This window comes from Myxocyprinus asiaticus, chromosome 7 (assembly GCF_019703515.2).
Source record: "Myxocyprinus asiaticus isolate MX2 ecotype Aquarium Trade chromosome 7, UBuf_Myxa_2, whole genome shotgun sequence".
Lineage (NCBI taxonomy): Eukaryota > Metazoa > Chordata > Actinopteri > Cypriniformes > Catostomidae > Myxocyprinus > Myxocyprinus asiaticus.
The window spans coordinates 31,944,450-31,958,421 of record NC_059350.1 but is presented as its reverse complement, the minus strand read 5'-3'; positions in this window follow the sequence as shown (position 1 = coordinate 31,958,421).

Sequence of the window (13,972 nt, the reverse complement as noted above, 5' to 3'; positions counted from 1 at the left end):
CATCTGAATAATCTGAAAGATTTTGTGAAATTCTGCCTAACCTTTAGAGTCTTCTGCTGAATTATCAACACAAGGATGACAAAGTTGTAGTAAAATACATTTTATTTATAAAAAGATAAACAAGAATAACTAACAATAACTACAAAATGGCACTAATATGCTTAAGTAACTATGAATGGAGAAGAAAATAAAGTGCATGTGATGGAAAGTTGCAAGTGATTGAGCTGGAATTTATTATGGTAAAGTACTGCTATTATCTTATGGAAAGATAAACAGCTTTTCTGTGTAAACTAATAACTCAAAGACATTATCTCTAATTAAACAAATAACTCAAAGACAATTTGTTAAGCATTTGATGCACAGGTTATGCAATCTAAAGAACATTAGATAATCATGGGTTGGTAATATACACTAATGCCAAGGTCTCTGGAAATATATTTATTTGATATTTACGTTCTGCTTGATCGAGTGATGAGTTCGGAGATGCCGATGTCCTCCACTGGATATACTGGTCCGCATTGCAGTGGGAAAGGAGCTGGATTCCGTTTCAACACCCTTGAACATGAAGCGCTGAGAAATGCTGATGTCCTGGAGCACAGAGTGGGTCCTTGCAATCTGGAACACGCAGATGAAGCCCTGATGTCAGCACAGGAGTTCCTTTATCTGGAACATGCAGATGCAGCAAATTTAAAGAGAAGTTTTGCTTGTGAAAGCTTAACCTTGTTGCTGGTTTTGTCAGTTGATGTCTCTCTGGTATGGGGATTTCAAACTTTGTTGTATCTGTTGTTTCTTACCTCTTGGAGCTAGAAACTCAGAACTTGGATAATCTGTTACTCTCTCTCTCTCTCTCTCTCTCTCTCTCTCTCTCTCTCTCTCTCTCTCTCTCTCTCTCTCTCTCTCTCTCTCTCTCTCTCTCTCTCTCTCTCTCTCTCTCTCTCTCTCTCTCTCTCTCTCTCTCTCTCTCTCTGGGATGGAGACTCAAAACTTTACTTAATCAGTTTCTGTCTCCCATCTTGCTGCCGGAGACTCAGAACTTGGTGTGGTGTATTCTGTTAATGTCTCTCTGGAGGGAAACTCTGAACAGGGTGTGTCCTTTTGGACAGACTTTTATCCCTTTCTCATGAGGATAATGCCATCTTGAATCTTGAATCCTGGAATGCCATCTTGTCCATTGTTCACTACATATCGGACATATAGGATTTTCTTTCAAATATAATATGTTCCATATATTTTAAACTTGTTTCTTAAAATGACCTGTTAAGTATCTTAAAAGTTAATAATGTTTATTAATGTTTAAACCCTCCCAGCCTGATTTCTAGTTCTTGAGTAATAATTACTTAGATTCAATTTCTTTTTTCTTTCTTTTTTCATAACATGTTTCTTGTCCTTTGTATTTGTGTCTTTGTTTTGCTGAATCTGTAAAGTGACCTTGGATTTTATAAATAAAACTTATTTCTTTTTCACAATATAAAAAAACTTATTATTTTATTGTTATTAATGAAAGCTGTTATCTATTATAATGGGGTGAAATGGTTCACTTATCTTACGATTTTGTTCGGTTCACGATTATTTAAACTAAGCCTAAATCAAGAAAAGTTAAGATTGAAAGTTTATATATATTACATAACTTTAAAGACATATGCAGAACATTTCCTTTCCTTTAAAATGTAGCTAAAAGTACTGTTCTTAAAGTGCTGAATGATCCATCAGAGATGTACTGCAGCCTAGAGCTGGGCAATTGTGACACCAAATGGAAATATTGTCTAATAATTCTGCTTCTGAAAATACAGAATTATGTTAGATTCATCTGCTGCTTACAAACTGTCACTGATTACATACATTTAAAATATTTTAAATTCAAATTGTATTTTTCTAAAATAATATTGTCTCTGATTACATCTAAATATTATTTTCAAAAATACATATTTAATGGAAGTGCATGCTTATCCAGATAATGAATAATTGTTTACAGATTAAATAAAATGAGACATGACAATTGACATTATAATTATTTCCCCCATAGCATTATTATACATCATTTGATTAATGTGGTTAGTAACATTATTAATGTGATTAATAAGGGTTAGTATGATCATTAAATCTCTGTAAACGTAAATTTTCTCTCGCTCAGTCAGAGCACATCAGTCTCGCGCTTCAAACGGACATTCGATCTTTCGCGCTGAAAAGGTGCGTCTTTCTCCCAGTCTTGGTTTCACTTTCAGTTTCAGCCATAAACTCATCATGCCACACCTGTGGCTGCTAATGTCCAATTGTATTTTAGAGCTCCTTGTGTCCAGTGAAGCGATTTTCATTTGTATGCGCGCGTTACATAGGCTGAGGATGTTGCGCGTAGTGGATAGAACTAAAATAATAATAATAATAATAATAATAAAAAAAAATAATAAAAAAAAAAAAAAAAAAAAAAAAAACGTCCCATGTCCACGATGCGCATCGTCACATTTTTGAACTGCGATGTATCGTGCCACGATAAACATTTACACCCCTATAGCTTAACCAAGAACATCGAGATTGTTTATATTGGGGTTCCCTGGGTTGACTGAGAATTAGGGTGGGAGATCCTTGGGTCAATAAATATTGAAAACCCCTGCACTAGAATGATTCAGGTCTTTTGATGTCATGTGTTGTTTTTTTTTTTTTTTTTTTTTTTTCAAGAAAAGCAACAATGGCAGTACCTTCGGGATTCTTTAGTATTTCTGTGAACCTAGTGAGCCTGGCAAAATGTATAATGTTTTAAAGTACTGAGGATGAAATTATTGTGTTTCATTCTGTTGTGATAATAGTGATACCCTAACTTTTTATTTTGTGTATTAACTTAACTAGGCTAACCTCATCTGCATTCATATTATTGGGCTGGTCATAACACTTTTTCCTCCACTTCATCTGTTTCTTGTGTATTATTGCACCATCTAAAATGATGTATTGCAATACCTGTCAGAGAATACAAATACTGTTCACTTATTTCCTGTCTGAAATATATTTCCTCAGTTATTATTATTCTTGGGGATTTTAACAAAGCAAACCTCACATGTGAACTGCCCAAATACAAACAGCACATTACATGCCCAACCAGAAACAGAAATATAATGGATCATTGTTACACAACAATAAAGGATGCATATTGCTCTGTCCCTAGAGCAGCTTTGAGACTCTCTTATCATTGTCTGGTTCATTTTCTTCCAGCCTACAGACAGAAACTAAAATCTGCTAAACCTGTAGTAAGGACTGTAAAGAGATGGACCAATGAAGCAGAGCTGGAACTACAAGCCTGCTTTGACTGCACTGATTGGAGTGTTTTTGAGGCTGCAGACACCAATCTGGACAAGCTCACAGATACTGTTACATCATATATCAGTTTCTGTGAGGATATGTGCATTCCTACTAGGACTTGCTTAACATACAACAACGACAAACCGTGGTTTACAGCAGAAATCAGGCAGCTTTGGCAGGCCAAAGAGGTTGCTTACAGAGGTGGGGATAAGGTCTTGTACAATCAGGCCAGGAACACACTGAATAAGGAAACATGTTTTCTTTTCCGAAAACAAAATATAAGGAAAGCACAGTGTCCAGATGGCGTTTCACCCACTTGTCTTGAATCCTGTGCTAACCAGCTGGCCCCCATCTTCACACTGATCTTCAATAGATCACTGGAGCACTGTTAAGTCCCATGCTGCTTCAAACGCTCAGTCATCATTCCTGTCCCAAAGAAACCCAAAATCACAGGACTTAATGACTACAGACCCATCACCCTGATGTCTGTGGTCATGAAATCATTTGAGAGACTGGTGTTGGCCCACCTGAAGGACATCACTGGACCCTTTCTAGATCCCCTTTAATTTGCTTATCGAGCAAACAGATCTGTGGAGGATGCAGTCAACATATCCTGCAACATCTGGACAGACCAGGGACATATGCAAGGATCCTTTTTGTGGACTTCAGTTCGGCTTTCAACACCATCATCCCAGCTATTCTCCAGGCTAATTTACACCAACTCTCTGTTCCCACGTCTATCTGTCAGTGGATTACCAGCTTTCTGACGGACAGGCAGAAGTTAGTGAGACAGGGGAAATTCAATTCCAGCACCTGTACAATCAGCACAGGTGCCCCCCAGGGATGTGTGCTCTCCCCACTACTGTTCTCCCTGTACCTAAATGGCTGGACCCCTCTGTCAAGCTCCTGAAGTTTGCAGACGACACTACTGTAACCGGCCTCATCCAAGATGACGATGAGTCTGTATACAGAAGGGAAGTTGAACGGCTGGCTCACTGGTGTAGTCAAAACAACCTGGAGCAAAATGGTGGAGATGATTGTGGACTTTAGGAGGAACACCCCAACACTGACCCCCCTCACCATTCTAAACAGCACTGTGGCAGCAGTGGAGTCATTCAGGTTCCCTGCCCTCCCTTCAAGAGCTGTACACTTCCAGAGTGAGGAAAAAGGCTGGAAAAATCACTCTGGATCCCACTCACCCTGCCCACTACCTTTTTGAACTGTTGCCTTCTGGCCAACGCTATAGAGCTCTTAGCACCAGAACCGTCAGGCACAGGAACAGTTTTTTTCCTCAGGCTATCTATCTTATGAACAGATAAAACTGCCCCATTGAGCAATAATTATGTGCAATTCACAGTTTAGTCTTTTTACATTTATCCAACACATCCTACCATCCTGCCATTACATTCCCTTGCACTGTATATAACAGATTTAATACAAATATACTGCGTATATATATATATATATATATATATATATATATATATATATATATATATATATATATATATATATATATATATTTGTCTTATTGTGTATGCTATATATACTTTATTTATTTTTATTCTATTTTTATTTATTTTATTTTTTAAATTATTTTTTATTTAAGTTGTTGTATTGTATTGTTGTGCACTGGAAGCTCCTGTCACCAAGACAAATTCCTTGTATGTGTAAGCACACCTGGCAATAAAGCTGACTCTGATTCAGATTCTGATTCTGAATTAGATGTAAAGGAAAATTCATTGCATTGCATAAGATTTTCTCAGTAAATTACATACATTAATTTGAGAAATAGAAGGTAAATTTAAGGGTGTCTGTGAAAGAGAGATAGAAATAAAAAGTGCAGGAATTTCAGTCCAACAATGCTAAGCCACACTTTTGTTACTGCAGGGCTAGAACTTTGTTTAGCCACTCATTCCTAACGCTAGGCTTAGATGCAGTTTTTCCACAACCAGGAACAAAACAACGTCTTCTGACCTTACATGACATCTTAATCTTTTCATGGTTAAAATCAAACTACAGTCACATTAGTACCACCTTCTCAGCTCAGCCAGTTCTATCAGTTCATCACTATATTGTGGAGGCGGGGCTATTCAAATGACACTGCACTGTGACATCACAATGAAGCCAATTTCAAAATGAGTCATTTTTACAGAGTAGAAACAATAAATGCTCTTTTCAAACTGGAGAGAAAGTTCTGAGTTCTGAAACATACAGTATGTTTTTATAGTACAAAGACCTCTTATACGTCAAAATATGTCAAGGGAAACTCTATTCCTAAAGAAATGACCCTTTTAAATCCCAACAAACTTCTTTTTGTGTAATGTTTTGTGAAATGCTATATATATATATATATATATATATATATATTATTTTTTTTTTTTTAAATAAATGTCACAAGACATTCATAAACCTTAAAGTGTGGCTTAAGTGTCCAAGTACTTTTTGGTGACACTGTATACTGAATACATACATATAATGTGGTATTGATTTTAGCACTGCCTTCAACCAAAGTGCTGATAAATTTGATAAGGACTGTTGAAAATATCTTTTTAAAGTAAAGAGCAGGGAGTGGTTGATATTTTGGTTGATATAATGGTTTGGATTTTTGTGTTTAATGGTTTTTATTTAGTTTGGCTGTTCATTTGTGGTCTCTTTTTGGTTTGTGAATGGTTAGTGTTTGGTTGTGTAATGGTTTGAGCGTTTCCAGATCAGTTATCTCTCATGAGAGGCTCATTCAGTGAAACCATCTGTTGCCTGACAACCTACTGCTGCCAGCAGTCAGTGTGTGTGTGTGTGTGTGTGTGTGAGAGAGAGTGTTTGTGTGTGTGTGACTGGCACAGCCTGAGCTTGGTGAGTGGTTCAGTGGGCCAGCACAGTGTGAGTCTGGCATGAGGCCTCAGTACGAGTGTGTGGAAGTGATAGAGAAATGCCACACTGGCAAATAACGCTCTCACAGACCCTAAGCCAACATTCATTTCTCTCTCTCTTTAAAGGTTGACTGTGTGTGTGTGTGTGTGTGTGTGTGTGTGTTTATGTGTATATTAATAGTTGGTGAACTCTGTGTGTAGAGAAATGCCACACTGGCAAATAACACTCTCACAGGCCCTATGCCAACCTTCATTTCTCTCTCATTACAGGTTGACTCTGTGTGTGCGTGTGCACATTTGCGTGTGTATGTGTGGGCAGGTTTAAGTGGTTTACAAGGACTTTTTTTAGATTACAAACTGGTAATTAAAAGGGTATTGTGCTATAAATGTGGTTTATGAGGACATTTCTAGTGTCCCCATAATTAAAATCGCTTAAAAAACATACTAAACGATGTTTTATTGAAAATGTAAAAATGCAGAAAGTTTTTTGTGAGGGTTAGGTTTAATGGTAGGGTAAGGGTATAAAAAGCATTATGTCTATGGAGAGTCCTCATAATGATAGCTGCACCAACATGTGTGTGTGTGTGTGTGTGTGTGTGTGTGTGTGTGTGTGTGTGTGTGTGTGTGTTAATAGTTGGTTACTCTGTGTGTATGTTTTGATTAGTTATAGCACATTGTTTTGAGTTCACACTCAAACTATTGTGCTCAGTTAGCTACCTGAAAACCATTTTTCAATCTGTTATCCAAAGTGACTATAACGTACCATAGTTATTTAGTGTTTAGGTCATTCTGACATTAAAATACATTCTATTGTATCAGAAAGGTCACTACCGTTATCATTATTGTTATGGCTATGAAGTTTGAAAGGTAGCCGGCTAACTAGCAGAACAAGTAGGCTATCTGGCATAATTGTTTCTATCTCTCTATCTCTCTTTCTCTCTCTCTCTTCCCTGTTTCTCCTTTCTGCATAGGAAATTAATCTTTTGGCTACACAGCAGTCTTATTTTCAGAGCAAACACCAGGAGTGTTTGAAGTAGAAATCAGCTGCATTTGTGTGTGTGTGTGTGTGTGTGTGTGTGTGTGTGTGTGTGTGTGTGTGTGCTTGAGTGATAAAAGTCAGCTTTGATCTACTTCCCCCTGCTAAAAAAGGTCAGGTTTAATCAATATTTACGTGCTTGCATACACACACTCATAGACACACATACAAACTGCAGACTGTAGCCTAGTTAAAACGCTCTCAGGGACCAAAGCTGAGGTTTTATGATAGATCAAATAATCATTTTCTCAACCACTGATAAGTCTGTTTTAGACATTTTAACATGTAATGCTCTGGAAAAATGGAAAACGTATACCAATTGTTACAAACATGTTTAACTTGTTAAATATATCTCATTTTAATGGCAGCATATTAGGACATTTATACTATATGTCCTGTTATGAATATCGACATAATATTTGGCCATGTGGTATTATTATTAATGAGTGAATAAACTCTCTCTATTTAACATGACACAATGAATCTCTGTGTACTGTGTATCTGCATGCAGATGTCTGGAAAAAGTATGTGAATAAGAGGGAGGAGAGACAGAAGCAAAGAGAGAGAGAGTGTCTGAGCTCACTAATGAAGAGGAATTTAGTCATTCACTGAACCGCTGGTCTCATTAACTCTGTCTGGTACCTTATACAGAGTCTCCTACATACACATATTTTTATGGGCTGTTCCTGGTGGACTAATACATTTGAGCTTAATCGATTGACATGCCATCTAGATTACATATTTAGGCTTGTGTTACCAATTCAAGATTGTTTTGGTGCTTGGAATGTGAATCAGAAATTTGTTATTTCACATTATTTTCAGCATCATAGCACATTCAACCACAATGTGTGCACTTCTTTCTCTGCAATGATGTTGTGATATTCAATTGCAGTGTTTCACTTACACAAAATCGTGATTTTTATGAATAATCACCATAAATAATATTTTAAAATCCCATACATGTGTGCTTATGCTCATATTTGCACAATGTCTTTCACGATTTAAAGGTATAATGTATGGCTGGGCAATTTGGCAATATTATATTTACCGTCCGACAATAGAAAAATCTCAGCCAGTTGAGACTTTGATAGACCTCACTACCACAGTAAATACATCTGTGCTATTTGTGGGCAGGACAGCTGAAGTGTGTAATTTCTTCACCACTAGCGCCACCGAATGGAATTGCAAAAATAAACAGTTGTTTTTTAAACTGCCTTTCAAACATGCCCCCAATCTGCTGTTGACTGAACAAACAGATAATTGTCAGTGTTGTTGTGTTTGGCCAAACGGGCCGCTCAAAACAAACAGAGCCATTTTTATAGTGCTACAGGGATATAGTGTTTACTGTTTATGAGAAAATTCACCTACAAATGGCTTACTTACTTCTCTGCATATTAAGCTAGGATAGGAGAAAGTATTTTAACACCAAAAAAGTTTCACACTTCAGCTTGAACTAATGTAGTCATTTATGGTTGCAGAGCAACGTTGCAATTTGCCAAACTTGTAGAATTCAACTGATGTGTGGTCACAGGTGTTTGTATATTGACTATTTTACAACAGCTTCAATTGTGGCTCATCCAAACAGAATGTTATTCATATGCATAATGTAAAGCTGTTTTTGCAGATAAAAATAATGATGCCAGGCTTGTCGTATCTTTTGGTTTGCATCCATTAAGTTGCAATTGAAACAGAAGGAAAAATTATGAATACTTCTCATTTGTAAACTATTTAATTCACAGGACTGTCCAAAAACAGGCATTACCACATGGTTATTTAATAGATAAATAATATTTTCATTGAATTTACATAAAAAATAACATGTCTTGTTACAATGTTACCGTGATATGAAGTAACTCATCCCGTGATTTTGGTCATACCACCCATTCCTAGTACAGTGTATAAGGTTGTGTATCTTTTAGTGGAGTCGTACAGTATTGTGTACTGTATTGAAAATACACTGGATACTGTCCAGGTAGCTGTTGAGTACATCAAGTGCAACATGCATACCGCAACTAACCATCTGTTACACATGCATTGAAACACATGCAGAGAGAAACAAACACACTCACATTCAAGGCCCCATTTGCCATGGGACAACACAGACATGCTTCACGCAGTCTTGTACAAGCATGTGCGCACACACATGGTCATTCCGCATGCCTCAGTTTCACTGGAGTTCCGACAAATTACGCATATAGACCTAAGCCACTTCAGAATTCCTTTCTTCCTCCCTTTTCTTCTTCTCTCTATGTTTTCTGTTGTTTCTTTTATGTACAGTAAAGGCGTGTGAATGGGGAGGGTGGAGGACACAGCGAAATTCCAGGGAGGGAAAAAGCTGTCCATTCAAATGCAGGATTATTATTGGCTATTGCTCCGGGCCTCCCTGAACATTCAGCAATACCATTCATACTTACTGCTCACTGACACACACACACACACACACACACACACACGTTGGTGCGGCTATCCTTATGAGGACTCTCCATAGACATAATGATTTTTATATTATACGAACTATAGATTCTATCCCCTAACCCTAACCTTACTCCTAAACCTAACCCTTACAAAAAATTTTACATTTTCAAAAAAACATTTAGTATGTTTTTTAAGTGATTTGAATTCCTCAAACCACATTTATAGCATAATACCCTTGTAATTACCAGTTTGTAACCTAAAACATTTTCCTTGTAAACCACCCAAACCCACCCAGAAACACACACGTGCACGCACACACACACACACTCATTCTCACAAATTTACAAAAACGTGCAAGCAAAGAAAAGTGGCCTTTACTCAAAAGCCCATTAAAGACAGGAGAACTCAATAGCAGACTTCTCTATAGACTATGTCAGATATGCTCAGGAGATTCTTTCTTTCTTTCTTTCTTTCTTTCTTTCTTTCTGCCCTCTCTATCACAGTCTTTATTTTGTTTCGTTTTTCTTTTTTTTTTTTAAGTGATAATTGTTTTTGGTTGTGCAATACTCCAGGCAGTCTGGGGGTGCCCACTTCACTTCTGCACTCTGTGTGTGTGTTTGTGACAGTCTGTGTGAATATGTTTGTGTGAGCATGCGCTTTTGATCTCTGATGATAGAGAGGTACCAAGTATGTCTTTCTGTTTATCCACCCCACAGAGAGAGAGAGAGAGAGAGAGAGAGAGAGAGAGAGAGAGAGAATACAAGGAGAGGTGGTTGATTGTTTCTTTTGCAGACGGATTTGGAGTGGGAGTCTTATTGATTTTTCCCACACTCTTCTGTTTCTCCTTTTCTTTCATTTTTTCTCACTCTGCTTTTCTCTCAATGCACTAACTTTTTCCTCTCCTCTTCTTCCCTTCCCTCTTTTTACCTTTTTCACTTAATTAATGAGAGTACCTGACGATTTGCCTTTTATGATAACAAAAAATGGAAAAATAATGTTAAAAGATAGGTTATCCCTTCATCTTCCACATGTTTGGCTAGTTAAAGGAGTGAAGTTTCATTAATTTTGTTTCAGGATCTAAACCTCACTAATTAAAATACTCAGTCTGTCATGGAAAGTCTCAATGCAGTTGCTTTAATGGAAGCTGGGAGGTAGAAATGTTCTAAAACAGGCTTTAATGTAATTTAATAGTCTTACAGATGGTGAAAAAAAAATTGTCATGATGAAAAACGTGTTTAGTGGGCATTCTGGTGAGCAATACTGTATATAGTATTGTGCAGTCCCCCCCCCCCCCAAAATATCCAAAAACTGTTGTTTTTTAGTTATATCAGCAAATGACTGCTGACTCCTGACTTGGATCAGCAAATTTGCCAGTTGACAATAACACAAGCAAGTAATGAGATAATTAAGGGACAAATTCGAGAGATGAGAGATTACATTAGTTGTATGAGCAGCTGCTGTGTGAGTGTGTGTAAGCTGAGTTGGCAGGGTTGTTTTTGGACAAATACCTCCATTCTGCAAGCTTACAAGGCAGTTCATGACATCATTATAATGCTGCCATGCTGCAGAGTTCTGCTGGTTTCTGATTAAAGACATGTGCAGTCACTCTTTCCCTCTTCATCTCTCCATCTCTGCCTTCAGTCTCCAAGACATGGACAATAGTTAAGTAATTGTGGTGACTCGTTGTGGCCACTACTAAGATCAGGTTGAAGTAGTTATTGCAGGTTTTGTGCTGTAACAGGTGATGAAAAAGAGAAGCTGCAGTACTCCAGGTATGGGAGGGTGCTGGTAACACTAAAGAGTACTTGTATCACTCCATCAACATGATTATATCACCTGTCTTTGACAATTGTAATTTGAGATGTTTTGCTGTGGATTGATCTACAACCCCAATTCCGAAAAAGTTGGGACAGTATGAAAAATTGTAATAAAAACAAAAAGGAGTGATTTGTAAATTATATTCACCCTTTTCTATATTGAAAGCACTACAACTAAACATTATATGATGTTTTACCTTGTGAATTTCATTGTTTGTTTTTTTAATAATGTACAGTAATTTCAAATCAGATGATTGCAACACAATCCAAAAAAGTTGAGACAGGGGCAATTTAAGACTAATAACAATTTGACGCATTAAAATAACAAGGCAATGTGAAACAGGTGTTAAACAGGTGATGCAATTGTGTCATAGTATATAAGGAGCCTCCAAAATCAGCAAGGATTATTTGAGACTTGTCAATTTGCCAACAGATGCTGTTACTTTAGTAAACCTTTGTTAGTCAGCACCATTCGCCGCTGCATCCACAGATGCAAGTTAAGACTTTCCTATGCTAAGCAGAAGTCCTACATCAACACTGTCCAAAAGCGCTGCCGACTTCTCTGGGCTCAGTCTCATTTTAGATGGAAAGTAGAACAGTTGAGTCCACATTTCAAATTGTTTTTGAAAAACACAGCCATCGTGTTCTCCGGGCCAAAGAGGAAAAGGAAAATCCAAGCTGTTATCAGCTATATTTGATTGCCTAAAATGATCACCAGATAAGGAAAAAAATCAGCATGGCTTAAAAGCTAGTTGGTGGGGCTGTAACCAAATTGATATGTTATTGTGAGGACAGTGTTGCAATGACACATGCAAAGTTTCATGTCAAAATGTTAAAGCGTTGCTGAGATACAGCTTCAGATCCTTTTTGGCATCTTGCCATCAAATTCAATGATGCAGTACATAAGAATGTTTTGATCTATCAAAAAGATTTTCATAACTTTTGGCCAGCATGGTCTGAAGATGATTTGGAGAAGATCCGATTAGGAGGAGTTCCATAAAATTCAGAATGGCGGACAGGAAGTATGGCCCACCATGCCAACATTGGTATGAATGTACTCTGCATTACCCAAGAAACCTAAAGAGTCAAATCTCATCACAATTTGCCAAATTAATTAGAAGTTAAGGAATTTTAAACATTTTGTTATATTTTTTTGACCACTATATAGCACTAGCCCCAAATTTCTTAGGTACCTTCTGGGCACGGTGCCGATAACATTGCAAATTTCGTAATGATACTTACAATGTGTTTGTAAAATATGGCAGGTAGCCTTACACTGATTTCACATATCCTCCATGAGCAGGGCATGAGCAAGACGTTAGCAGCACATTTTCGTTTCAGTGCCCATGTTAACAGATTAGACCCTTCACATTGCAAGCGTGAGTTGCGAGGTGACGCATCCCAGAAGCGTCCCAGTCGTGGCAGTGAGCGGACAGTTTCGACGCAGAGCCTATTTTTGCTGCGTGGCTCACACTGAACTCAATGGCTCAGGGTGTAGCAGAAAACTAAAATAATCAGGAGATTATAGAAAAGATGCAAAAGCAAATAAACATATTTAAACCGAACCTACTATATACTACAATGTATAGGTCTGCATACAAACAAACACAAAATAACTAAATAAAGGAAAGAATAAATAAATAAACTGCAGGACTTTTGCACGTGTTTATATACAGAGACAGTTTAGAAGAGATGGACCACTGGTATTAAAATGAATGGGACAAATTGGAATGCCCACCTTAGAGATAAAAGAGCCAATCACCTTTTGGATAAAGACATCGCCTGTTAATCAGCTCAAGAATGTGCATGCGTATTAGCTGATCCAGCCTGAAAAAAGCATTTTTTTGTGTAATCTTAGGTAAAGCAGCACAATTTATGATACTATTGTTGTCAGATTTTACTGCTGACTTTGATCGTAATCATGACCAACTGTTTTGGAAATTTCAGTCATTCTCCATTCAAGTAGATAGGAGATGTACTTTTATGGCGCTTGTTGACAAAGAAAAAGCTGCTCAGCCTGCCCGAGAGCGTTCCAAAAATGACCGCAGAGTGGAATGACTTGCCGTGAAAGGGCTTTGATATATTAACCAGTCATGACCAAGTACGGCGATAATCAAGTGCAAGTGACTGCCCGCCATTACCGTAGGAACCTAGAAGACAATGTGAAATCACAAACATGACGTGTTGCTCACGCCCTGCTCATGGAGTATGTGTGAATCTGGCATTAGGTTATGGTGGTGATGACATATACCAAGTTTTCTTTAATGGTTGCCAAGATATAACTTTACTCTGGAGTGCTCGCCGTTGAATTCATTGAAGCGTTATATGAGAATGGTTTAGTCTATCAAAAAGCTTTGGATAACTTTTTGTTATAAGTGTCCCAAGATGATACATGCCAAATTTTGGCCTAGGAGGAGTTCAAAAAACAAGAAAATTCAAAATGGTGGAAAATCTAGTTGGTGGAAATTAAAACCATGGTGTCCATCTGACTCGGCATGAGCCAAGGAATTAGATTATTTTTTACCCCTAAACCTTACGAAAAACTT